Source organism: Falco peregrinus, chromosome 1 (assembly GCF_023634155.1).
Source record: "Falco peregrinus isolate bFalPer1 chromosome 1, bFalPer1.pri, whole genome shotgun sequence".
In the NCBI taxonomy this organism is placed as follows: Eukaryota; Metazoa; Chordata; class Aves; order Falconiformes; family Falconidae; genus Falco; species Falco peregrinus.
Window position 1 is genome coordinate 1,073,488 of NC_073721.1, and position 26,150 is coordinate 1,099,637.

Consider the following 26,150-nt stretch of genomic DNA (forward strand, 5'->3'; position numbering starts at 1 on the left):
TTTGTTCAGCTTTACAGCCTCAGCATACACAGGTCTTGCAGAATGCTGTTTAAAAGTTTTGTAAAATAAAAATATTTTTTTTCCCTGCAGAACAGCTTCTACCAAACAAGAGAAAGGATTTAAATACTTTTCAATAACATTTGTCTCTTTAATTCCAGTATGGAATTCTAGATCGTCTTCAGGTGTAAAAGCACTTGCATTGGGCAAAGCCTTATCAAAAGGCAGAGCTGCATTAATTGACTCATTTCTGAAGCTGCAGATGATTTGAAGGAATATGGTAGTGCTTTTTCAGCTGTGTATAGATAAGGACACCTCTATTGTCTCCTCATAAAACTTCATATATTCGTAATTACAGCATCAATTCATCATAGTTATCATTGTCATCAATCTTTGCCAGCAACAACTGATGCAGACAATTGCTTGCAAGGGTTTTGGTTTTTGGTGGGGTTTTTTTGTTTGGTTGTTTGGGGGTTTTTTTGTTGTGTTTTTTTGTTTGTTTGTTTGTTTTTGGGTTTTTTGGTGGTTTTTTTTGTGTGTGTGTGGTTTTAGACTAGAGCTTTCACACATGTAAGTGAAGTTCCACCAATATGATTTCTTTTTTACTGTTCTTCAGACTTTAAAGGCTTGCCATGCCTGTCTGCTTTGGGCTAATTAATGGTTGTTGTGTCTGGTCACTATACGTTGCCAAGGGTATCAGAGGAAACCCAGCCTTGTCTTCCCTGGGCATGGATGCGGAAGAGATCGGGTGATGAATGAGCTGCTGCTGTGGTGGCCCTGGTCAGTAATTTTAATGAGCATCCAAGAGCAGGCACTTGCATCTGATCACCAGTTGAAAGCATGTCTCAAAGGCCTAATGGAAGGAGACTCTGACATCTTATTTACTGGATTATTTTGCACTAATGTGCATAATTTCTTTCACTTGAAAATTCAGGTTTTCAGTTCATGGTAAAAATTTCAGTATTTTGAGACAAAAAAATCTTTGTATTTTGTTGTATTAGAGCCAGAGTGTACTAATATGTCTTGAAAACAAGCGTTATACTATAAAACCACTGTTTCAGCATACTTTAGAAATCTAAAATGAATAAACAGCTAAAATATGCTGGTTTGAGCAATTTGCAACACCCCTCCACATGATACAGTAGGTTTTAGTGACTCCCTAAGTACTTATTGCCATTCTCAGCAGTGACTGGCCTCACTGTTATGGTCTTTTACATGACAATGTATAAACATTGCTGTGCACATAAATCCTGTTGGATGGGATAATATAAACATGACATAAACACAGACGCAAAGGAATCTGCTTCTGGTGGAGTCATGCCTGGGATAATTTATTTCCTTCTCTCTATCTCAGTTTGAATATCTTCAAGCTGTGGACAGTAATACTCAATTTTCCTATATGTGAAGACTCTTTGGAAAGTGGCATGTGCTGTGGTCTCTCATCTTAACAATAAAGAGACTTTACAAGAGAACTGAGGGTACCTACAAATGGGCTCATTTTCTTCACCCACAAGGAAGAATTATTTAGTATATCCTTGCCTGACCTTTGAAAGACCCGTGTCTGAAAATGTTTGAAATGTTCAAAATTGCCTAGATAGCAAAATAATTTTTATATACTTTCATTGAAAGTGAGAATGGTACAAAAATTTCCTGTTAGGTCTCTATTTTAATTTTTATGTTTGAAGTATTTCAAAATTGTAAGAGCAATCCTTCTCAAATCACAATCTAGGCAAGATTTCACTTGTCAATACCCAACTGAATTAGTGACCTAGAGCCTTATTCACTGACTTGATTACTACGAAACTTTCTCTTCTTATTCCTTTTCACCAATAATGAAGAACTTATTGGTTTCCGAAGGCTGATACGCTTTGTGTAACCGCAGCTCCTTGAGTTAGTTTTACCTTCCAGACAAGGCTAGGTCATTGTCAAGGACTATGTGCTTCCCAGAGTGAATGCCTTGGTCTCTACTGGGAAGATGGGCTGGCGCTGGTGATGCCAAACACCTGCAGGGTTGCAGTTTGCTAATCCCACGGAGTCTCATCAGCAGGTAGGAAAGTGCTGCCAGGATGCAAAATCTTCATATCCAAAGATGCATCCTAAGAATAAAGTAGTGCCCTGGTGTGGCAAAGTCCTGCTTCATCCAACCACTGCCTTTGTCACTCTAAAATTGTCATTCTCCTTCACTGTGCTGCCAGTCCCTGGTATGGAAGCATTTTGCCAGTTGCCAATGAAAAGTGCCATGAAAGAGCTGGGCATTACTGTCATCACTTACTTGTGGGCATAGATGATATATGGGCTAGTGTCTTCATTAATATGACTAAATTAATCACTGTTGCCAGTCAGCTGAACCTCCGAAGTCTACTGAAGACTTCACTCTTCACAGGAACGTGGAAGACCACATAACAGAAAACATCTCTTTCAGAGAAGTTTTGTGGCCACAAATGATGCAGACAGGTCCGTGACGCTGTATTTCATGTCTTCAGCTTTTTGGTTGACCTCAGCCTCTCTCCTTGTCTGCATCTGTTACAAAACTCAGGATATAAAGGATGACAGAAGTATTAGCCACCATGGGCTCTGAAGTCATTGATGCTGAAGCTATCACCTGAAAGTCCCTTTGCTAACACCTGTGGAATGGTTGCAGTAGCTGTAGGGGATCTGCAGCTTCATCTTGGATCATCTGTAGTGTCCCTTAAGGACTTTGGCCTCGCCAGGTGCCTTCAGAAGACAGAAACCACTTGTCAGCTGGCTCTGGTCAGCTTTATAGCCCTCCATCATAGTCAATGTAATTAGGCTTGAGGTGATTAACCAACAAGCCTACCTCGGTACTACTGTCTTAAGATGTGCAAAAATTGGTGGTGAAATCTGTGTCTGCATTTTTGGAGGAAATTTACACCTTGGCGTGTGAAAATTCGTCAGTGTGGGCAAAGTATCTGGTAGGTAGTTGTGAGTGCCCCATCGCAAAACCTCGCTGCTCCCCTTTTGGACAGCCCAGGACCTCCATCAGTGTGGCTTGCGGGGGGAGGGCACGGGCATGGGCACCAGCTGGACACCGAAGGTCCTCTGTGGAACAGCTTCCATTGGGATGTGCCCTGAGATGTCTCCCTGAGCTCAGCCTGTGGTCAGGATGGAATAGATGAGCATCTTGGGTGCATTTAGTCTCCTGCATAAACTGGGGAGGTAGCACACACATGAAAAAATAAAAATTTCAAGAGCTTTGTATCGTGCTGCCTGCTGTGACCAGGATCCTGTTTTTCACATTTAAGAGAGAAGAGGCAGTTATGATGTAGTAACATTTTCTTTTTTAATTAAAAAATGCTTGATGCCAGTCATGCCATAGGAATTGAGGCCTCTGTGAGACAGCTGAGCACTGCACCATAAAATATTGTTTTGTAAAACTGGTGGAGTTGAGTACAAACTACAACATAGAGAGCAAACTGAATAATGCAAACAGAAAGATGGCATTTCCCCACAGGGACTGGAAAACAGATGGAGTTTACACAACTCATGAAAACAGAAATATGCACACTTTGAGCTTGATCCAGCTTCACTGAAGTCAGTGAGAGTTTTCTTTTGGCTCCAAAGAGTGGTGGATCAGGTCCTTTCAAGGCTTCTTTAGTTTGTTTTGGTTTAGATGAAAATATCTCTGTTGACCACTCTGTTATTCTCAGAGATATTGAACACACAGAAGTATCTCTGTATAAAAAGGTAGTGATCTCAACTTAAGGACTTAAAGTACCTTTGGATTCTGAGCCAATCTTCATTTTAGTGATGCAAAGTGTTGTGTAGAAGCCTGTGCTCTTCCAAAAGGAGAAAAAGGTGTGACTTGTCCTGTAGTGTAAAACCAAGATGCAGGATTGTGGGAAATTAAGAAATGTACAAATGCATTATTTTTTGGATAAAAATGTGTACTCTTAAAATCTGTTGTGATTGGAGAGCTGTGCTAGCATCCTGCCAGGTGCCAAGTGCAGTGTTGGGCAGGAAATCAATGACCCAAACCCATGTATTTTGGATATGGGCCAAATCAGTGAGTGGACAAGTCATTGTGAGGACGGACTAGTCCGCTGATTGATCTCTTCTGGCACGATCGTTTGAGGATGTTGGTTCATGGGCATTGGCTTGGCAGGAGCGTTACTGCTTCGTCTCCTGTCCCTGCTGCCTGGGGGTGTTGCAGCAGCCTATCCTGGTTTCAGCTGGGATAGAGTTAACTTTCTTCTTGGTAGCTGGTGCAGGGCTGTGTTTTGGCTCTGATGTGAGAACAACATTGATAGCACACTGATGTTAGTTGTTGCTGGGTGATGTTTATACTAAATCAAGGACTTTTCGGTTTCCTGGGCCCTGCCAGCGGAAGGGCTGGAGGGGCACGGGAAGCTGGGAGGGGACACAGCCAGGACAGGTGACCCGAAGTGGCCAAAGGGACATTCCATACCATATGGCATCATGCTGAGTATATAAACTGGGGCAAGAAGAAGGAAGGGGGGACATTTGGCATTGTGGCGTTTGTCTTCCCGAGTAGCCGTTACGTGTGATGGAGCCCGGCTGCCCTGGGGATGGACGAACCCCCGCCTGCCCGTGGGCAGTGGGGGATGAATTCCTGGGTTTGCTTTGCTTTGTGTGTGGGGTTTTTGCTTTACCTGTTAAATGGTTCTTATCTCAACCCTTGAGTTTCACATTTCCTTTCAGATCCTCCTCCCCATCCCTCTGGGTGAGGGGCAGTGAGCGAGCGGCTGCGTGGGGCTGGGTTGCCGGCCGGGGTTAAACCACGGCACATCCCTATGCATTGTGCCCTGTGCATCAACGGTTCAGAAAACGGGAGAAAGATCTCAAAGGGCCTGATGCTGACTTGTGTTTGCACATTCTCAGGGCTGAAGATAAGAGTGGCTGTGGCTGCTGTTGCTCATCAAGAAGTCCTCAGGCATGGGCTCAGGTCTGCCATGTGGTAGCGTATTGCAGGGGGAGCTGCACCGAGGCTCTTTAGGTGCTAGAGCAGCATAGCTGGGTGGGTGGCAAGAGCTGACTCAGGATCCTTTCAGTAAAAATGTGGTGTTTGCCTGGTTTTGCTGCTCCAGAGTATGTAGGACTTTACCTGGGAGCTGCAGCAAATGTGAGTTTTTCTCAGTGGAGGGCAGCAGGGCACAGGATCTGGGCAAAGTGACATTTTTAGTCACTGGATTTTCTCAGCTGATGGAAGAGCGTTGCCTTACAGATATTTTAGTGCTGCCAGTGCCCTCTCTGAACCACTGTGGGAAACAAACGGGAGCATGGGAAATCGAGAAGTCCTTTACTTAACCATCACTTCCAGCCTCCAAATTACCTTGGGCAGCTTGGCTGGTCTCCAGGCAGAGTTTTAACTGACATTTGAAGCCTCTGCTGCTTTACAACCGGGGTGAAAGCATCTAAGTACTTTAATTACACTTTTCTGATGGCACTGTATAACAAAAGTTCGGATTTGGAAGAAATGTGAATTTTCCTTCTCTGAGGAGCTTTGCATCATTAGCCTCAGAAATAGATTATTTATCATTAAAATAATTAATAGTGAGTGTGAAAGATGGGTCAGCTGTGACATAGGTGGGTGTGACAGCTCCAGAGGGTTGTTGTGCCAGACCTGAAGACATGGGCACAAGAGCGGAGCGTGGCCAGCTCTGGTATGTCTGTGCCAGTGACGTCCGGCAGCCTTACCCACGGCCCTGGGGACCATCCAGGGAAAACCTGTTCTGAATGTTTGTATCCCTGGAGAGTGGAACACAAACCAAAGCCTTGGAGCTGTTGTCAAGCCTGGCTGTTATCCATGTGTTAAGTGTTTGGTTGAAGGAGGTGGCAGTAGGTCACATCTTTACATCCAAGATGTCCATCTGCCTGTTACTAGACCAAAGCAGAGTGCAGTACCTATTGATGTATAGCGCTTATCATTCTGTATACATTAGCAGTATGGCAGGTCAAGGGATGCCGCAGGGAAGGGGAGGTGTGAGGTGACCACTAGAGCTGGGTCTCAGCGAAAGCCACCGTGGCGGGTGTGCAGTGGGGCTGGCACATGGCAGGGTGCTGCAGCACCCACAGGGAGCAGCGCTCTGCGAAACAACGGGTATGTGTTGGCTTGGTTTTGAAGGGGGGAAAGAAAGTCACCTATAACATGGTAAATAAATGGTCAGAATTAAAGGGACTAGGTAAAACTAAGAAAGTTGAGAAACATTATGTATTGGCAAAACTCTCTTTTGCTGTGTGTAATACCGAGGAGGAATAGGTGAGCAGAGAACTGAGGAGTTGCAGAAATTAGAAGCTACACCCGAGGCTGACGCGCAGAGGGTGAGGGCTTGGGACTGCTGGAAGATGGTGGGCATAAGGCTGAAAGTTGAAGTTAATTTCTGAGCCTCTTTCTTTCTATTTCTTTCTTCTCCCCCCCACCCTCCCCCACCCCCTTGCTTTCTCATTTTTTGTATCTTTTTCTCTCTTTCTTTCTAAACCCCACAATTAGTTGCAGTTATTCTACTCGTCTTCCCTTTCCAGTGCTCTGCCTGGAATTTCAGAATGTAACTTCAAAGTGAGTAGTATTTACCATTTCTTCTTTCTATGGTAACTCCTCAAATATGGTGCACCGAGATTCCTGACTCCACTCAGCGTAATCAATTAAATATTGATTGCACTTAACTTTACAGATCTTTAAGATTGATAGTTTTAATGGTTAATTAACAATTGTTAATAGTTTTAGTTGTGGAAAAATGGTTTTTTTCTTTTACAGCTATTATTCCAACGCCTGTGCCTTCCTTCAGAGGGCTGAAGCTACGGAGCCGGGCTGGGAGAGCTGGGGCTGCTCAGCCTGGGGAGGAGAAGGCTCCGGGGAGACCTTAGAGCAGCTCCCAGCACCTACAGGGGCCGGCAAGAAGCTGGAGAGGGGCTTTGTACGTGGGCACGTGGTGACAGGCCAAGGGGGAATGGCCTTAAGCTGGGAGAGGGGAGATGCAGATGAGCTGTGAGGCAGAAATTGTTCCCCGTGAGGGCGGCGAGGCGCTGGCCCAGGCTGCCCAGAGCAGCTGTGGGTGCCCCATCCCTGGCAGTGCTCAAGGCCAGGCTGGATGGGGCTGGGAGCAGCCTGGGCTGGGGGGAGGGGGCCCTGCCCAGGGCAGGGGGTGGGTCTGGGTGGGCTTCAAGGTCCCTCCCAGTCCAAACCATTGTGTGATTCCCCGCTGTGTGTGCCCCAATGTGGGGCTGAGCCACCAGCATCTCGCAGCCACGGTCCCCCCACCACTCCCCTGCTCCAGAGCAGCCGGCAGAGCTGCCCTATGTGCAGCCCCCACTTCCCATCAGCCAGGCACCGGCTTGGTTCTTCAACCTATGTTCTGGGAAAACCAGGGAGCAGATGGCTTCAGAACTATTTCACAGCAAATAACAGGAATTCCCACCTCTCCAGGGTACTTTCAAACCTATTGACTTTGTTTCCCTTCCTGTTAACGATGGCATACTTTCTTTTCACATTCACTCAGCGTCATCTACTTTTTAACTTTACAAATAACTGTTTTTAGTCTGCTGTGTGACCTTCTACAAAGTGGTATCCTAAATCTGGGGCTTGTGTCCTCGTCAGGGACGGGAGGCAGGCTTTTTTTGGTACCAGCTTTGTGCTGCCTGAGGTGGGGCAGGGACAAGTCTGCAGCAGGAAAAGGCACCTCTGCTCGGTTCAGTTAACTTCGTGTGGTATGGGGCAAGTCACATATCCTCTCTCTGCCTGCATTTTATGAGATCCAAAGTGGAATTATACCTTCTTCCACTTCAGAAAGTGAGACAAAAGAAGAATTGAATTTATGAAGCTGAGTTCTCTTACGATGTTCAGACTACTTGCTTCAAAGGAGTTGCTCTGTACAGGAAAGTTATTTTTAAACACTATTTATTTCAGTTGTTGTTGTGAACATTCCCTTGCACATCCAATTAAAAACCATGTTTTGTGTAATTTATAACTTAAAAAATCAATTTCAGCTACGAGCCTTTCATGTTTACTAATTTAGTATTAGGTGTGAGACTTGGAAAGTGAGTCGCAGGTAAACCATAAAATTAGTAATTGTAGTTTTTGAGGGATCGTGGACTTTTCCTGTGATCCTCAGAGAAAGCTTTTAGCAACCTTGAAGAGGAATAGCTTTGCAAGTACACCTGGTACAAGGCAGAATATATTAAAAATAACAGTGCTGATAGTAGTGTGTCTGCAGGAAATGTCTTTGAGCTCCTCATCTCAATTATTAATTTAAATTGTGGTACAGTTTGAGCTTAGAGAAAAGAAATAAATAAAGTTTGAAAGAGTCGTAATCTGAACCAGATAGGCACAGCCGACTGTGAGGGTGGGTGGCACCCACGGGCTCCTGGCCAGCCCCAGGGGACTTCATCCCCAGTTGTCATCTGGTTGGCAAAGTATTTGCAGGGCAGCCAGTAGTGGTGGGCGCAGGCTGGGGGTGAGCCCCCTCCCAGGGCCAGTGAAGGGAAGCAGAAACAGATTTCTTAGCTGAAATAGGAGGGTTTGTGTTGCTGCAAAGGTGGTGCAGGTTCATGGTCAAATTCAAGTTCATGGTCATCCACACGGTTCAGGTCTGCCTTCTGCAAGGCTGTTGTGGCTTGCACTGTGCCAGGGAAAATCCACCCATTGCCGGCTGACAGTTCTGCAAAACGACAAGTCTCCCAACAGTTATAAGACAGCTTCCCTCGGATGTACCCTCCTCTGCCGCTTCCTGTGTACCCTCACCAGAGGAATTAAAAGCAGCAGATCAGCTGCGCTAGATGCTACTGTTTGTCATCCCTGCTCTGTCCCTGGGCTCTCCTGAAAAGCAGGAAGGGCAGCTCAGGAGCCGAGCGTCTTGGGTGCATGCTGACTTAACTCTGCCAAGCTGACCCATTGATAAAAATGCCTGCAAAAGGGTCTAAATGTTTGATCCTGAGCTCTTGAAGATAACCACTGGGCTTTTGGCTCCTGATGGAGCCCTTCTGCAGAACCTTGGCTCTGCTGTGAGCCTCCCCTCCCTGTTCCTGTGCCTGTACTGGCACAATCAGCACCCGGTGATAGGAGACCGTCCCTGAGTGATGTGAGTGACACAATACAGCGATAAGGCTATCTTATACTGCTTCTGGAGTGCCCGAGGGCCTGAAACAACATTGCCTTGTGCTGCAAGCACAATACAATGTGCTGTTAGCCCAGGGCTCCAGAGGGGTCCCAAACTGCTGAGGAGGTGGACAAACAGCTCTCCTACACGTGACTGAAATACCGCAGGTAGAAAGAAAAATGTAATATAGCGCCGTTGTGAAGCAGTATGTGCTCATATTTCATCATCTCAAGGTATCTCAAAATCTGCTGTCAGTCAAGAGCAGCTTGCCAGAGTTCCTGTTTTTAACATCACACAAATATTTTTGTCACCTCTTCCATCAACTTAACAACAACAAAAAAATATTACAAGACTTTCAGTTTATCCTTTCCTGCCTGATCTTTTTTCCAGGCTAAACAAAGAAAATGTCTCATCTAGATGCCAGGCTGTACTTCATTTTGACTTTATCTCTTTCAGTGCAGAGCCTTCTCCTCCCCCTGCAATCCCCAGTTCAGCAGTGCAACTGAAATGACAGCTCCATCTTTCTCTTTCCCCATCTTCTATTTACTACAGAAGATGCAGAGACCTCTGTCACATGGAGGGGAAAGTGAAAAAGGTAATTGTGAGAGGAACACAGTGTATTTTTCTCCTCGATTTGAGCACTCACTTTTTTTTTTTTTTCTTGCTGTTTGTAAAAATTATACATCTTTGCCCATCCGCTTTGCACCTCCAGTGTTGCTTATACATCCTGATGATAAAAATAGCTGACTAACTCTGGTTGATAAAAGAATCTGAAAAAAGAGTGTCAGTGGGAGTGTGACTGCCCTACTTTTTTGGTTAATTAAAATGTGAAAGTTTCCTCCATCTCAAGCCCCCCATGATTTTGATTCTTTTCTTTCAGAATACTGAACTTGCAGTGTTACATGCATTTGCCATGGAGTGGGGATCCCCCAGCCCATGTAAGACCAAATGCCACCGCTCACAGAGCCCCTGGTCTGTCCCACCTGCTCCCAGCTCAGGAACCCGACCTGAGGGGTTGAGCATCTCCAAGGATGGAGCCCCACAGCCTCCCTGCATAGCCTGTCCCAGTGTCTGACCATTGTCACAGTAAAAGGGTCAGGTTTTTTGATTCCAGACAGGCTTTCCTGTATTTAATTCATGCCATGCAGAGTGGTGCCTTACTCACCGTGTAGCCCCTGTACTTTATAGGGAGTAGGATGTTTCTCAGTACTAGTCTAGCTGGCCCAAACTGCTCCTTACTTATAATACTGACACTAAAAATGAAATCTGGGGTCTAATCCTGAATCAGCTCACCTCCCTAGTCAGCACAGCAGCTGGGGACCCTCAGTGAAACTGATCCAAAGATAATCCAGCACTTGATGGTCCATTGCAAAAACTGTTACTGATTTGCTGTCACATTAACTAACTCTAGTTTTCATTTCAAACATCTTGCGATGCAGATGGTCTTTCAACTCTGGTTGAATCTAAATGGGAACCCAGGTGGCTGAAAATCAGCTCAGTTCAGAGAGACATCCAAGAAAAGCAATAGATCCTTTTAAGGAGGAAACTGCAAGAGACAAGTCTCATATGAAGCCTCTTTCAGCTTCCAGCAAGGAAATGGATTGTAGGAAAGAATGTAATTTATGAACACTTTTCCTGTAACTTCTGAGGCATGACTTTGAGCTTTGCTACTTGTCCTTAATGATTTTCTGTAAACAATGCCAGTTTATAGGCATGGACATAGCCATGACGCTGCCAGAGCTGCTTCATGTTCCCCTCGCCTTGCTGTGGCGTGAGGGCTTACCCACAGCTCCGCAGCATGGTTCGGGTTGGAGGGGACCTTAGAGATCCATAGTGGTTTGACCCTGGCTGAATGCCAAGTGCCCCCCAAAAACACCCTGTCACTCCCCTCCTCAACTAGACAGAGAAGAGAAAGTAGAATGAAAGGTCCCTCCCATGGGGTGCAGCCCTTCAGGAGCAGCTGCTCTGGGCAGCCTGGGCCAGCGCCTCGCCGCCCTCACGGGGAACAATTTCTGCCTCACAGCTCATCTGCATCTCCCCTCTCCCAGCTTAAGGCCATTGCCCCTTGGCCTGTCACCACGTGCCCACGTACAAAGCCCCTCTCCAGCTTCTTGCCGGCCCCTGTAGGTGCTGGGAGCTGCTCTAAGGTCTCCCCGGAGCCTTCTCCTCCCCAGGCTGAGCAGCCCCAGCTCTCCCAGCCCGGCTCCATAGCAGAGGGGCTCCAGCCCCCTGACCACCTCCGTGGCCTCCTCTGGGCTCGCTCCAACAGGTCCGTGTCCTTCTCATGCTGGGGGCCCCAGAGCTGGTCGCAGCGCTGCAGGGGGGTCTCACGGGAGCGGAGCAGAGGGGCAGAATCCCCTCCCCCGCCCTGCTGGCCACGCTGCTGGGGATGCAGCCCAGGGTGCGGGGGCCTCTCTGGGCTGCGAGTGCACATTGCTGGGTCACATGGAGCTTCTCATCCACCAACATCCCCAAGTCCTTTCCCCTTGGGGTGGCTCTCAACCCATTCTTTGCTCAGGCTGTAACTGCACCTGGGATTGCCCCGACCCACGTGCAGGACCTTGCACTTGGCCATGTGGAACTTCATGAGGTTCACATGCGCCAGCATTTCATGTCCAGGTCCCTCTGGATGGCATCCCTTCGCTCCAGAGTGTTGATCCCAACACACAGCTTGGTGTCACTGGCAAGCTGGCTGAGAGTGCACTTGATTCCACCGTTCATGTCACCAACAAAGACGTTAAATGGTGCCAGCCCTAGTATGGACCCCTTAGGGACTCCTCTCATCACTGGTCTCCACTTGGACATCGAGCCATTGACCACAACTCTTTGAGTGCCACTATCCAGCCAATTTCTTACCCACTGAGTGTCCATGCATGAAATCCAGCTTTCTTCAATTCAGAGACAAGAGTGTTGTGTGGGATGATGCTAAATGGTTTGCACAAGTCCAGGTAGAAGGTGTCTGTTGTTGTTCCCTCATCCACTAAAACTGTAATAATTAAGTGGCATAACTGGAAATCTAGAAAATGTACAATATGAAAGTGCTTGAAGAAATGCTATCAAATTTTTGAAAATGTGTAGGTTTATCAAAACAAAAAAGCTTTGTCTATCATTTACATCTCAAAGCAGAAGTGGAATTTTTGTGTCTGGGGCTTTCAGGCTGGCACATGTGGTTCATCTGGCTGCCGGATCTGCAGCCTGGAAGAAATTTCTTTGTGGTGTAATAGTGTGAACTTCAGAGGTTTTTTTCTCTCAGTCCTATGGACACCCACTGTAATTCTTGAATTGGGGTCAAGTGGCTATAGCCCAGGTGACTTGCTGGAGCAATCCTTCTGCATGTTCAGGAGATGTCTGTTTAAAAACTGTCTTTTCTTTTACTATTAATTCCTTTATGCTTTTCTGTTTTGGGTACATCTTCTGAAAGACTAAGAAATTTCAATATTGAGAAGAATTTGAAAGGCAGAGGTTTCTGTAGTTGTATGTCTTCACTACTCATGTACATTAAGGTCTTGCTGAGATGATATAAAGGAAGGTCCTGGCCGGGTGGTTACAGTGGTACTGTGGTTTAACCCTGGCTGGCAACCAAGCCCCACGCAGCTGCTCACCCGTTCCCCCCACAGCGGGAGGAAGGAGAGGATCGGAAGAGCAAAAATGAGAAAACTTGTGGGCTGAGACAAAGCCAGTCCAATAAGTAAAGCAAAAGCCGCGCACACAAGCCAAGCAAACCCAGGAATTCATCCCCCACCGCCCATGGGCAGGCAGGGGTTCGGCCACCCCGGGACAGCTGGGCTCCAGCACATGTACACAGTTACTTGGGAAGACAAACGCCACAATGCCAAATGTCCCCCCTTCCTTCTTCTTGCCCCAGTTTATATACTCAGCATGATGCCATATGGTATGGAATGTCCCTTTGGCCACTTCGGGTCACCTGTCCTGGCTGTGTCCCCTCCCAGCTTCCCGTGCCCCTCCAGCCCTCCCGCTGGCAGGGCCCAGGAAACCGAAAAGTCCTTGATTTAGTGGAAACATCACCCAGCAACAACTAAAAACTTCATTTTTTATCATTCTCACACCAAATCCAAACACAGCCCTGCGCCAGCTACTAAGAAGAAAGTTAACTCTATCCCAGCTGAAACCAGGACAAGTGGAGAAGGCAAAACACCCAGAAGATGAAGAGCAGCTGTGGTCAGCAAGTGGCGGTGATCCCCATCCCATTTATTTCATGTTGTAAGTAGTCAGAAGAATCATTTCGTGTATTGACGCTCTTATGCCTGCTGTGGAGTGTAGGTCCAGGTCCCTGGGCGCAGTGCCTCAAATTCCTCAAAAGGAAAAGTATGAAAGAATTTCAAAGCGTACTTGGAAAACTTGAAGAAATGCTGAATTCCAACTAATTAGAAAAAAACACCTCTCTACTGGAACTGAATTTGTTGCCTTCTTCCTTTATGATGTTTGTAGGGGCGGTTTTGCTCTTTCATTTAGAGAGGTTCAGTTGATTAGACATTTCACTATACAGTACAATAGTTATGCAAATAAATGCATAGTATGTATGTTTAACAATTTTCTTTTGCATATGTTCAGTTTTTCATTTCTTTCATATTCTAACACTAAATATTTTGAAAGAAAACAAAGACTATTTAGAAAGAAGATAACATTGAGTGCCCTTCTAGCAAGATATGCTAAATCAGAATTTAAAAAATTGTCTTTATTTTCTATTTGTTATATGACAAAACCTTCTCCTTGCTGCTGTCCCAGGGGAACATGTATTCATTCAAGTAAGGTTTTATTACTAGTGGCTCCAAATCAATATATTATAAGAAATCTTGGAATAATGAAGAAAGACTTACATCCTCAGAAAAAGACATCATAGCAGTGAAAAAATAGCCATAGAAAATTTGTCAGAAAGACAATTTCCAGCTCAGGAGAACATATATTAATCTCTGCTCTAAAAGTCAAGCGTTCTTGTTATTGTTCAGTATTGCATGTCCTTAGATTGCTATCAATTTAAGTCTCATGCATTTGAAAAGCTAAAGAGGAAACAGGTAAGTTTATAAATGTCCAGAATTTAGGGTCATTTTAGAAAAAAAAACAGGTCTCCAAAAAGCTTTGCAAATGACTATGCTTCCTCCTCATGATCCGTGCATGGAAGCCAGTTATTAACATTTGTTTATACCTTAGTAGCACTTGTGCAGATTTTGGGACTTTAGCCACTTCACGAACATGGAAGAGAAATGGCATTTTGAACAAAGTAGTTTAAAAGTTATTGTGGTTCTCTTTTGGAAGTTTGGCTGTTTTGATAATCAATGTATTGACCTGTAGGGGCTTTCTAGCTAATGAAAAAAGCACCAACTTAAATGTGACTGCACAGGAAGAAAGCTCCTCTTTTATCCTCCTCCTTTACTCAAATAATTTATCTAGGTACCCCCCCCGTCCTCGACCCGAATCACCGTTTCACAAGCTCCAGTCTCTCAGGTACATTGCAGTACCCCAATATAATCTTATACTTAAGAGGGACCAAGTCTGTTTATTCAAATGTCTAAACTCATTCCTCCCATAAGCAAGGAACATTTGGACAAAAACTCATTTCTGGAAATAATTTCTTGTGAGAAAGCCTTGTTTAAACCCAGAGACTTAACCAAGCCAAGCATGGTTATGACTGATTTGGACTAACGTTAGTTTTCAAAGTTGAGAAGCATTTTGAGACTAATCCTTCTAGTATTTACTCTGCATCTCATAAGACCGTTTACCCCGGGGAAGGCTTAACCCTGTAAGAATTTGTGGAATACTATGAGAATAATTCTCCTTTTCACACTTTCTTTAATAACCCAGGCAGTGATGCAGAAGAGTAGGATTATTCTAGACAGTTCCCAAGAAAATGCTTGTACATGCTAATGAGGAGGAAAAGCAAGCACCAGTGTTGTTCAGGCTAGAGACAAGAATCCCAAGGAAAGACATGAGAAATCTTTAATTATGTAAAAGCATATTGCAAAGAACAAAGCATTAAGCTGTTATCCATGTCCACTCAGGGCAGAACGAAAATGGATAGTCTTAAATTACCACGAAGGAGGATTATTTAGTTATTAATAAATGTTTTGTGTTGTAGTCAAGAGCACCTGGGCAGCAGGCAGGTTGCCTGTGGAGGCTGTGGGTCTGCATCCCTGTTCTGATGGGGGGTTGGAAACGTCTGTGGGGAACGGTCCAGACCCGTACAATCCCACAGAGAGTACGGGGTGATTCAGGGGTTTGAGAGTCTCTTTCGGTCCCTTGTCTTTCTAATATCTAACTTTCATTTCTCCTATATTTTAGTTATATGTGCAGTAATTAAACGTGACCTGAGATTAAAAGATCCTTAGGTCGCATAAGTATTAATTAATGAAGATTTAGGACAATCCTGTGAGGCCACTATTCCCATTTTACAGATTGGGAAACTAAATAAGGCAGATGAAGTGCTTGGTGGTGCTCACGGAGGCTGTGGTTTCAATTGAGCCCAGGAGTGCTGACTCCTCTGCTTTTCCCTTCCCTACAACCAAGCTCATTTATTTTCCTGTTACTACCTCTGCAAAACAGTCCCTTACTTGCTGTCCAGAAAGGGTTTTCTCCTTTCAGAGTGATAAAGTAGTGCGATGTGAAACCTGGGCAGAGCTCATCTCTGAGGCAAAGGAGTAAATGAATCTGGGGGGAAGGATGAGGCTAAGCAGATAGGGGAGAAATGGATACTTTCCTGTAAAACATGGCAAAAGGAAAAAACTAATGAAAAGACTGGAAAAAAGGCAGTATTACTCTTGTTAGCGGGGTGTCCTTTCAGGTGTGATCTTTTTGTGCCTTAGAAAATCGGAATGCATTTCAGACATGATACCAGCCTATCAATGACAGTAATAAAATACTTTGTCACACAGTGCTTTTGTGTACATCCTCTTGGCTTTAACTCGATTTTTTTCACTGAGTTGCCTTCTTTCTTGAAAGTATTCCCGTGAGTTATATCGGTGTTTTATATCTCCTTGGGAACAACAACCTCAGACGTCAACAGTCTTTTTCCACTTGATGTTTAAGCCACATGTGATAATAATAGTAATAATGATAATAACAACAACAACAACTAGGAAGGGAATTATTTTGTAAGATGCCTTACTTCAGTCATATTAAAGCTAATTTTTCATTGTTTATTGGTCTTCTGCTCAGCTCCTATCACCCAGCTTCCTCACCTTCAGGAACCCTGTATCGAGAGTATATGCACAGAACTTGAAGCTCCATTTCATGAATTATCAACTCTTTCTTCTGATTTCAGCTGGGATGATGTCCTCCTTAGGAGCTGGTGCAGCTCTGTGTTTTGGATTTGGTGTAAGAACAATGTTGATAACACACCAATGTTTTTGGTTGTTGCTACATAATCTTTATACTAAATCAAGGACTTTTCAGATTCAACACTCAAGTCAGTTTGGATTATGTGATTGTTCAGGCTTCTTTGTAAAACACTTTATTATATTTGGTTTATCGGTAAACCGGTAAGAAATTAGCCCTGAATCTTAAAAATTTGGTGAGGGCATCAGCTCCTGAAATAATAACAACATTCAGGCATAGCAAGTGCCTATTGATCTCTGTAGACATAAATTGCTCCTAAAGGTGACCTGGCAGAACTTTGGGATGACGGTTCAGCTCTGCAGTGGGTGGTTTGTGTTCATGCAGAAACGTGTCTCCAGTGCCTGTCCTGGAGTACCTTGGTGTCTGAGAGGGCTGCTGCCCTGTCTTGCTGGCTTCCTTCCCCTGCCTTCCGTCTTCAGATCATTTTAGGAATTGAAGGTAAGTAATGACATCAGAAAACCACTTTAAGAATGTAATCCCTCCATCTCTAAGTGGAAGCTCCAGCATTTTGTTTCTACATCTGTGCCAGGTCCCATCTCTGGTGCCATTTCCAGGTTCCATGGCCAGAAAATGTTCTTCCACCACACCTGAATCAAGTAAACAGCTGTCATAAATACAGCTTATAAAAATTTGGCTGGCTAATGAAAAGAAAAGAGAGTATTTGAGTCTAAACCCCCAAATCCCAGACAAAGCAATTTGCAGGTTGTGGAGTGGCTGAGCTTGGAAGGCTTCGGGGCTCTCACTGCTCTGCTCCATGCTTCTTGTTTCTAATCTGTCCAGCCCCAAGATGAAAAGCCAACTAAGCAAAACTCTCTGTTCATTCTTCATAACATCTTTCTTCCACTTTTCATGATACAGTGGTTTCCTCCGCTGATGCTAAATGGCCATCACTTCAAGAGCCTGATTTCTTACACTTTCCAGCAGAGCTGTGAGTAAGGAAGTGGAAAACCAACAGTAAAAGACATCAGTGCACGAGGCTTATTGCAATGGCTTGTTTTGGAAGCTCAGTAGAGCAGAATCTCAGTTAATGCAGCTGGAAAAGTTCTTAGAGGGAAATAAATAATTTCAGCGTGCTTTTGCTAGCTGTTGGAGGGAATGAACTTGAAAAGCAAATGGGGAAAAAAAAAGTGGAAAAAATAAATCTGCAGTTTTTACAAATCTGCTATTTCAGAAGGAAAAAGCACACTACATGAGCTGAAACATGAAATGGTAGTCACGGTTTCTTATGTTCCAGTTTGGAGTGAGGCAAATTCAGAATTTCAAATAGTGACATCAAGAAGTAAGGAGAGAAAACATTTATTTTGGGGGAAAGAGTTCTCTGCTTCTTGAAGAAAGCATTGAAGATCCCAGGGCAGAGGCAGCAAGATCCTTGGCTGTATTTGACTGCCAAGAAGAGCAGGGAGGCTGAGGACTCAGCCATTACGCTGCGATGTAAATCTGGGGGACAGTTACATTCAGGGTCTGCAGGAGACAGGAGAGGTTTGGCCATCTATTATCAAAATGTCCTATGAGACAGGTGATTTTTTTTTATCTCAAGCTTTATGAACTATTAAAACTGTGAACTGTGACCATAGATGGTTTCAGATTATCTATACGTGTATTTGCAACCCAGCATTAAGAAACGTTAGAGCTATTATTAGCACTTGTCAGTAATTGATTTTATGGCTGCACGGGGCAGGGGGTTGCTCTTCTTCTGCCATTGACAGATCTGATGGAGCAATGGATCACGAGCTTTCCAGTAAAAGGTTGCCAACACACCTGCTCTTTGTTAGTGCTTTGGGACTCCTGAAGGGTCTCCCGGAAAGCAGGATTAACACATTCAGCTGGTGTCATCATAGGAAGAAAAACATGCTACCCAGCATGGAAAGGAGCTACGGGCACATCTTAGGGGAGCATTTACAGGACCTGAAACCTTGTTCTCTTTGCATGGTCTCGAAAGAGCATTAGTGGATGCTGGTGAGTGCCAGGATGGATGAAAGGGCCATATTACACTCCTCACCAATTATTATAAATGAGAAAATAAAACAGGGAAATTGTTGAGTGGGCATATAAAGAGAAAGTCAAGTGACTAATGAGATTACCATGGCCCTTTGGGTAATTACTTCTGATTTCTGTGAAATAAATGGTGTGACAAAGAATTTTACCACCCCTTCCTCTCCAGAGAGCAGAGCTGACTGCACCGCACTTCCCTCCAAGGTAGCTGAGAGTATTTAGGTCCCCAGTTCAGAATTTCCACAAAGAAGGAAAAAAAGAGTCATATGAAGGGATGTCAGTATCTGACAGGTGTGGGCAAATGCTAAGTCACAGTTAGTTTTCTACATACAAAACTCTTGTTAGGCAGTTGAATGCTTTTTACCTCTTTATACCTAAGTTTCCACTTGTGGGAGAGAGAGAATAGCAACTTACCTGTCATGCAAATATAATATATCCCCTGTGCTTCAGAAAAATTTAGATTCTTGGAAGATCAGAGCTATATAAATATATAAACATGCAAATCATGCAGGTCAGAAGGCATGCCCGATAAGGATTCCTAAGAATCCTCCATCTCTTTTTACAAATAACACCCTTATTTTTCCCCCACTATTGGAAAAGAGCGAGTTTTGCTTCTTCTTTGTTCTTGCATGTGAGCTTATTACCTGGTTCACCAACTGGCCCAAATAGCTTAGTCTGTGCCATATACTGGGGTCAAACCCAAATGCAGTTTCCATCCTTGTGCCGGTACAACTATGTCAAATAAATTCAGCTGGCTGCTAAATCACTTTTTGATCTTTACTTCCAGGTGTAATTTGACTCATTTTCTGATGAATTGGTTGGACTTGATCCTAAAGGTCTTTTCCTACCTACAGGATTCTGTGATTCTATGATATAGAAAGGAAAACAGTATTCTGTTTTTCCTAAATGCTCGGTTATCCCATTCTCTGTAATAGGTCTAGGCTGTCATCTGGCTTCTAAGTTAAAGGTTAATCAGTAAAGAAAGGAGGTGATGTCGTTGTCACTGTTTAGTGGTAATGCACCTAGGCAAGTCTACCTCTGAATGGCAACAGCCGCACTAAGCTGTTGTTAGCAGGAGTGCAAATTACAACGATTTGCATTTAAACTATGCATGCTTTTGCAAAGGTTTTGAAAATTACACCGATCTTTCCCTGCACTATCAATTCAAATCAATATCTTAAACAAGATTTCTTTTAATCCCCTGCCCCGAGGCTGCCGTGTTCCTCACACCCGAGCCCTGCCTGGATGCCCTTGTATTGTGGAGAGGGGGACTGGGCATTTCGGGGCCCCGGTCGCTCCCCGCTGGGCAGCCTCCCCCCACCTCCCTGGCCCTGGGGGTGCCGGCGTGGTCGATAGCCCATCCTTTGGGAATGGTGCCTGTGGCTCTTCTCTCATTAAAAGCCTTGGTGTGGCAGCTGCCCATGCTCCAGTGCCTGGGAGCTCCTCCTGCTCCAGCACATTGAACCGTCAGCTAAGGGAGCAACAGGGAGCTCTGGAAAATTGCCCTTTCCCAGAGCTGTCATTGCTCTCCATCTTTTTCTGAAGGAAAAAGAAACCCATTGATTCATGTTTGACCTTAAGGGCTTGACTCTGCAACAAGAAGCTCACAGCTGGGAGAGGCTGCTGCCGCCCAGGTGTGGTCCGCTCCCTCCCACACAGGTGTTAACCTCTCTGTTCTTCCAGTAATGCTTTTCTTCTCCTTTTAAAACAAATCTTGAGTATGTGTTAGGAGCCCAGAGCAGGCAGTGGCCTGCCTGCAGCTTTCCCACTAATTTAAAGAATCAGTCACCAATATTCAAGCAAGCAAAGGTTATCTTTATTTGGCAGTGCTGGGTGCATGGGGGATCGCTCCACCAAAGGCATGCACCCCAAGGGAACCTTTCAGCCCCCTCTTTATACAAGTAACTCATGTCTATTCGTTAACTTTCCGGGAACTCATTAACACATCTTGTGCCTGGACAATTAGCACACTCCCATTCAAGGACCTAGTATATCTTCAAGTTAACCACATTAACATATCTCGTGCCTGGACAACTAGTACATTCCCTGTGTCACCCATTCAAGGATTTAGTGCATCCTCAAGTCAACAATAAGGGTCTCCTCAGATAAACATGAGCACACTGTTCTTTAAATAAATCATATATGGCCCATTATTCACCACGAGCTCCAGGAGACACACAGGTTGTGGTACAAGACCTAGCAGCTTGGCTTGCCTTCTCCCCTGGACACTGCAGCACGCAGCCTTTTTTAAATTGTCTGTAACAAACAATAATTAGATGGCCTCATGCATACCCTGTAACAAAGCAAGCAAGAAAAAAAGGAAGTGGTTGGCACACGTACAGCTAAACAACCTTTAAAAATTGCTGAATTCAGTGGGTTAGGTGGATGTGCTTTAGCAATCACCAATTGTAATGGACGGAATCTGCATAGCACAGTTTATGCAGAAACTGCTTTAACTAAACTCAGCAAAACCCCTTGGTTAGTGCAGGAAAGAGCCGGTTAGAAAAAAGGCTGCAGCTGTGACCCCTGTGGTTCGTCCCCAGACAGCCCTCCTTCATGTGTCATAATATTTTTTTTGACTCTAAATTCAATATTTAGAATATTCAAGTCAAGAATATACAGCTTGAGAATTAACTCATAGTTGTGTAAAATTATCTCTGAGATCCCACTGAGACCTTGATATTACAAGGGACGTGGCACTGGGAGATAAATGTGAGTTAATGGGACCTCAGTTCAGTTAATTTTGTGTTTCTGTACCCACATAAAAAGGCGTGAACAGGGTGTTCAGTTGTGTTCCCCCATCCTTGCCTCCTCTGACTTGCCAGTCAGAATCAATCCACACGCTTTATGTATTAGAAGCAAAATTATAGTAGTGACACACATCATAGTCATAACCTGTCACAGCACCTCTAGGATCTCCAACATGTGTGATGTGATTATCCAGTGTTATTGGAAGATTAATTTTACTTTATTAAAATAAGAATGAATTATAGCAGATCACTTTGTCGAAGTGGTTAGACTGTACTGAAGTGGTTGTCTGTGCTGAAGTATTTGGATCTTAATTTGATATTTTATTCCCTGCTTCAGAGAGGAATATTACTAGTAGGACATTTTATGAATAATAAAGACAAATTTGTAATAAACCATGGCATCTACTTAAAACCTCATTACCCTTATCCTGTTCTTTTCCTCAAAAGCTGCACATGAGTTTTGCTGCTTGCAGGTAGAGAAGAAAATGTTCATCTCTTACACCTCGTACATCCCAGTTGGTACTCTCTAGATATGGGGTAAGGAAGGATCAGTGAAATGCCCTTTGGAAACAGAGGTAAGCACGAGCATGGAGGATGCTCTTTACAAGCAGGAAAAGTCAAGGGCAGGAATCCTGCAGAAGGTGGGTCTCACTCGACATGCACGTATGGCTGTGAGCAGGGGTGCGCAGCCTGGCACACCACCACCCCTCGCGCACAGCCCTTGGGGGGTACGTCCTACAGCTCGCACCTTGTGAACCCTCTGCTATTTTAGACTTTTCCGCTTTTTTGGCTAAAGATTTTTTCCCCTCCAGATTTTAAATATAACTTTTCCATTTCTTGCTGACAGCATTGTGAGCCGTGATTCATTGCTGGCATTACTTTAACAGGTACAGGACTAATGATACTGCTGCCCCTCCAGAGCTCAGTTTTCCTTTCCCTCTTTCTTGCACATGCAGACACTGCCACCCCCACCCCCCACCCCCCCCTAAAGCTTTGGGTAAGATTTAAAGGCTTTAATTTTTTTTTAAGTTTAAGATTTGCAGATTTAAGGACTGCTGGCACAGTGCCTTTTAGGGTTGTCCCTTTGTGCCTGGTCAGAAGCTGCTTTTTGGCTCTACCTCAGGTTTATAAGATCCTCCTTTGACAATCTGCGAAACGGAGCTAAGGAAAATAGACTTGTAAAGCATCCAGGCACTGTCACGCGGTGAGAAATGGGAAACTTTCTGGTACCTTTTAAAACCAGGCTATTCCTAGAAATTTGAAATCATAGCACACAGCACCCTGGTGTGATAACAAGTGGAAAACAAATAGCTGGTATGGAAAATAGTAGCAATTTGCTTACATATGCCATAGAAGAGGCATCAAGATATATTGCCAGGTTCAGGCGAGGCAGTGCTTTCTCACCCAGCTTAGATGGGGTTTGGTTACAGTTAGAAGTAATTACTGAAGTGCTTTTTGGATTTCACATACTTTTTTCGTCTAGGTCTATGTACAGGCAAGAATAGTGGAGTGTTTTGGGTTGGAGGGGACCTTAGAGACCACCCAGTCCCACCCCCGCTGCTGTGGGCAGGGCCCCCTCCCCCCAGCCCAGGCTGCTCCCAGCCCCATCCAGCCTGGCCTTGAGCACTGCCAGGGATGGGGCACCCACAGCTGCTCTGGGCAGCCTGTGCCAGCGCCTCGCCGCCCTCACGGGGAACAATTTCTGCCTCACAGCTCATCTGCATCTCCCCTCTCTCAGCTTAAGGCCATTCCCCCTTGGCCTGTCACCTTGTCCTGTCAAGTTAAGAAGTTAAAAATTTCTTGATATACCCTTCATCTGTGCTGCTCATATGCTGTCAATCATACTCTATAAATCTGGTTATTCTCCCAGTATTCTATTCAAGGCCTGTAAAATGCTCCAGCTAAACGTCTTGCTCCAGCTGAATTGTATTTGGAGCAGAATTTAAGGAGGGAGGGCAGGGATGGGATTAGGCTGAAGGAGGCTTGATTGCATACAGGTGGGTTTTATTAGGGTACTGTGTATTAGGGTTTGGGGGCAGCCTGGAAGTAAGTGAGGGTATGGTTAGGTCAGGGCTATCCCATGAGGGCTGGGTTTGATTGAATGCAGTAGGATGAGCTGGCTGGGGAAGCAGCCTTAGTCATTTTGGATTAAGCCATGAATCGGAGGGAGCTTAAGCCTGTTTGCTCTGTTGGTGGTGCTCAGCATGGGGGGGGCTCTGAGCAGCTGTGTGAGGTGGCACATGCACATGGATGTCCAGCCTGGAGACAAAGAAGCCTGAGCCCTTTCCCTTGAGTGTGCCCTTGTCACTGGGAGTCTTGCTGGATGCCGTAAGTATCAAAGTTACTTTTGCTTCTGAAAACTGGAGTCTGGGTAACTGGTTTTTTTTTTTTTTTTTTTGTTTGTTTTTTTTTTTTTTCCTCAACTGATGATTTCCAAACTGTCTTAGCCTAGTGTGATGATGTGTATGGGGATATGGAAGCCTCTCTAGGGAGTGGGTTTTTAACAAGGTAAGCTTTGTTTCTACAAACCCCTCTTTTTTTCTGTTTGGCAGCATTCATGTACCGCAGCAGTACACAAGTATCTAAAACATCACAGAGCTTTAACTTATTTAAAGAGAACAAACTTGCCTAGTAAGCCCTGCACTGAAATTACAGTCTTTTACCTCTTTGTGAGATTGGCAGCTGCCAGGGAACATGATGCATCAGCGTGATACATACCTTGTAAATAAGAAGATGATACCGAAAGGCTCTGCTTGGCTTCCCACCCCCCCACCCCTACCCCGGCTAGTGCTTGCTGGGGGACTGCTTGAGAGCAGCACTTGCTGAGCCAAGTAAATGGCACTCTGAGCTGCATTAGAGGCTGCTTTCATGTAATTAGATTGAGATCTATTAAATAGAGTTTGAGAAGGCTTTGGAAGGCAGCAGTATGTGGGTTATCATTTGTGTGACCTACTTGAGCCAGGATGCTCTTACAAAGTGTTATTTAAAAACTGGTAACAGATGTGGCAAAACTTCCAGTGTGGTCGGTAAATACATGCATCTTCCTTAACCAGCACACTTTGTTTTGTATAAAATAGAAATCTGAAGGCAGATATTTTGCTTCTTTCCCAGACAAAGGTTTTTTAAAACTTTGCTCTTGGAGATAAAAAAATGCCAGAATAAATACTTTTCTTAGTAACTTGTTTGTGCTTAGAATACAGATAAAGACCCTATGATTGAATCTGATTTTATGTACATGGGTTTCCCAACAAGCAAAAGCTTTGAGCAGTGCCTGTGGTTAGTTATGGGCATGGTGCAGCTCGCTTCACCTGCTGCTTACATTCTCCTTGGCCTCAGTAGCTGCTTCTCAGTTTACCCTTTCAGTATTTGTGCTTTCATTTCTCTTTCACAGCTTTGACGATTTTTTACTGCATTGAATTATACTTGCTTGCCTCTTGCAAAATGTGCTTCAAATATGTTATGCTAGGATTGAACTGCTAAAATTTTGAGTATAAAATGTCACCATCAGGTGACAGTGGTGTAGCACAATGTGCAAGATACTAGAGATCCCCGTCTGCTACTTGAGCAGCGATTTCTGCTGGGGAACTTCTTTTCCCATGGACACGGAGACTCTGTGCTTCATGGCTCCTCGGTTCTCTGCCAGGATAACTGGTACAAGGTCTGCACAGGCTGCAGTGGGTGAGGGAGCTGTGCTTGTTGTGTAATCGTTCAGTAATGATGCTTTGAGCTCAGGAATGAAAGTCTTATCTTCCTTCAGCTGTGTTTAAGGGCTTGCACTTATCTTCAAGTCTGATTAAATCACGAAACAAGAAATTGAGCAAACTGTTATGTATTTAACGCGCTTGTACCTAATGAAAAATCTGAGCCATTGGAAGCAATCTAAAGGAAAATTTCTGAAGAATGATTCTTTCCCCTTCTCCTTATGATGGGTTATTTTAATATTAGCAGCTTAAGTGCTAAATGCAGGGTGCCGATCTAACATCCCACAGATATGCGAGACTGAAGTTCAAACAACATTAATTTGAACAGGCTGGTTTTCAGCAAGACATTGCTATTGATTCTTCTCCTTTGAAAGAAATGCATTTTAGATGATGGGGAATTTTGTTCAGTGTTTGCCTGGAAACACAAGTTGAACCTTCCAGCAATGTACATCCACTCTGCTGTTACACAGAACTTCTTTCTGCTAAGGCTCAATTAAGCCAGCTGAGAGATTCCCGCTGCTGTGATCTCTTTATGGATAGCTTTCCTCTGGGAGGAAGAGGAAGGGCTGGACAGATTTGTCTGAACTCTATTACCAATACTAACCAGTTATGGAATAAAAGGAGAAGCCCCACAATTTTACTGTATGCTGCTGTTGTTAATTACAGGCATCAAAACCTACAGGCATGCAAGGAGCAAATAAAGGCAGCAGTGTCCTGTTACCTCCTGGAAGCTAGAAGACATCGCTCTCTTGTTGCTGAGACTAGAAGCAGATGCTGATGGAGACAATATAAAGTGTGAGCTCTGCTCAGTCTCAGCAGTGATTAAAAGACTGAAGTGAGAACAACAACATTGTTTTACAAAACTGAAGGTAATCCTTGAATGAGGCATTTTAGGTGGAGAGAAATGTCTGTTGTTGGTCAGGCTATACTGAATCAGCCAAGGATTCAGTGCTCTGCTTCTGGAGATTCTGACAAAAAAGTTTTAATTTTCAGTCTGTTCATCCACTAATTTATTTTTTTTTTGTCTTGGGCAGATAAATGATCAAACTGTTAAGTCAGGCAATCTGAAAAAATCTGGCTTTTATCAGTGTACAGGACATACTCCAGTTACTTAGAAGCACAGTAATGTTTTTATCGCCCATTTACTCCTCGGGGTTGGGTTTTTTTTTTTCCCCCTGAAAAGCTCAGTTTTTATCAGCAGCAGTACTGCAGTTTGTTTCGGTAGTTATAAGAGATAGAGGCTGAATCGGGAGTAGCAGTATCACATCTGGGTGCTGTTTGAACACTGC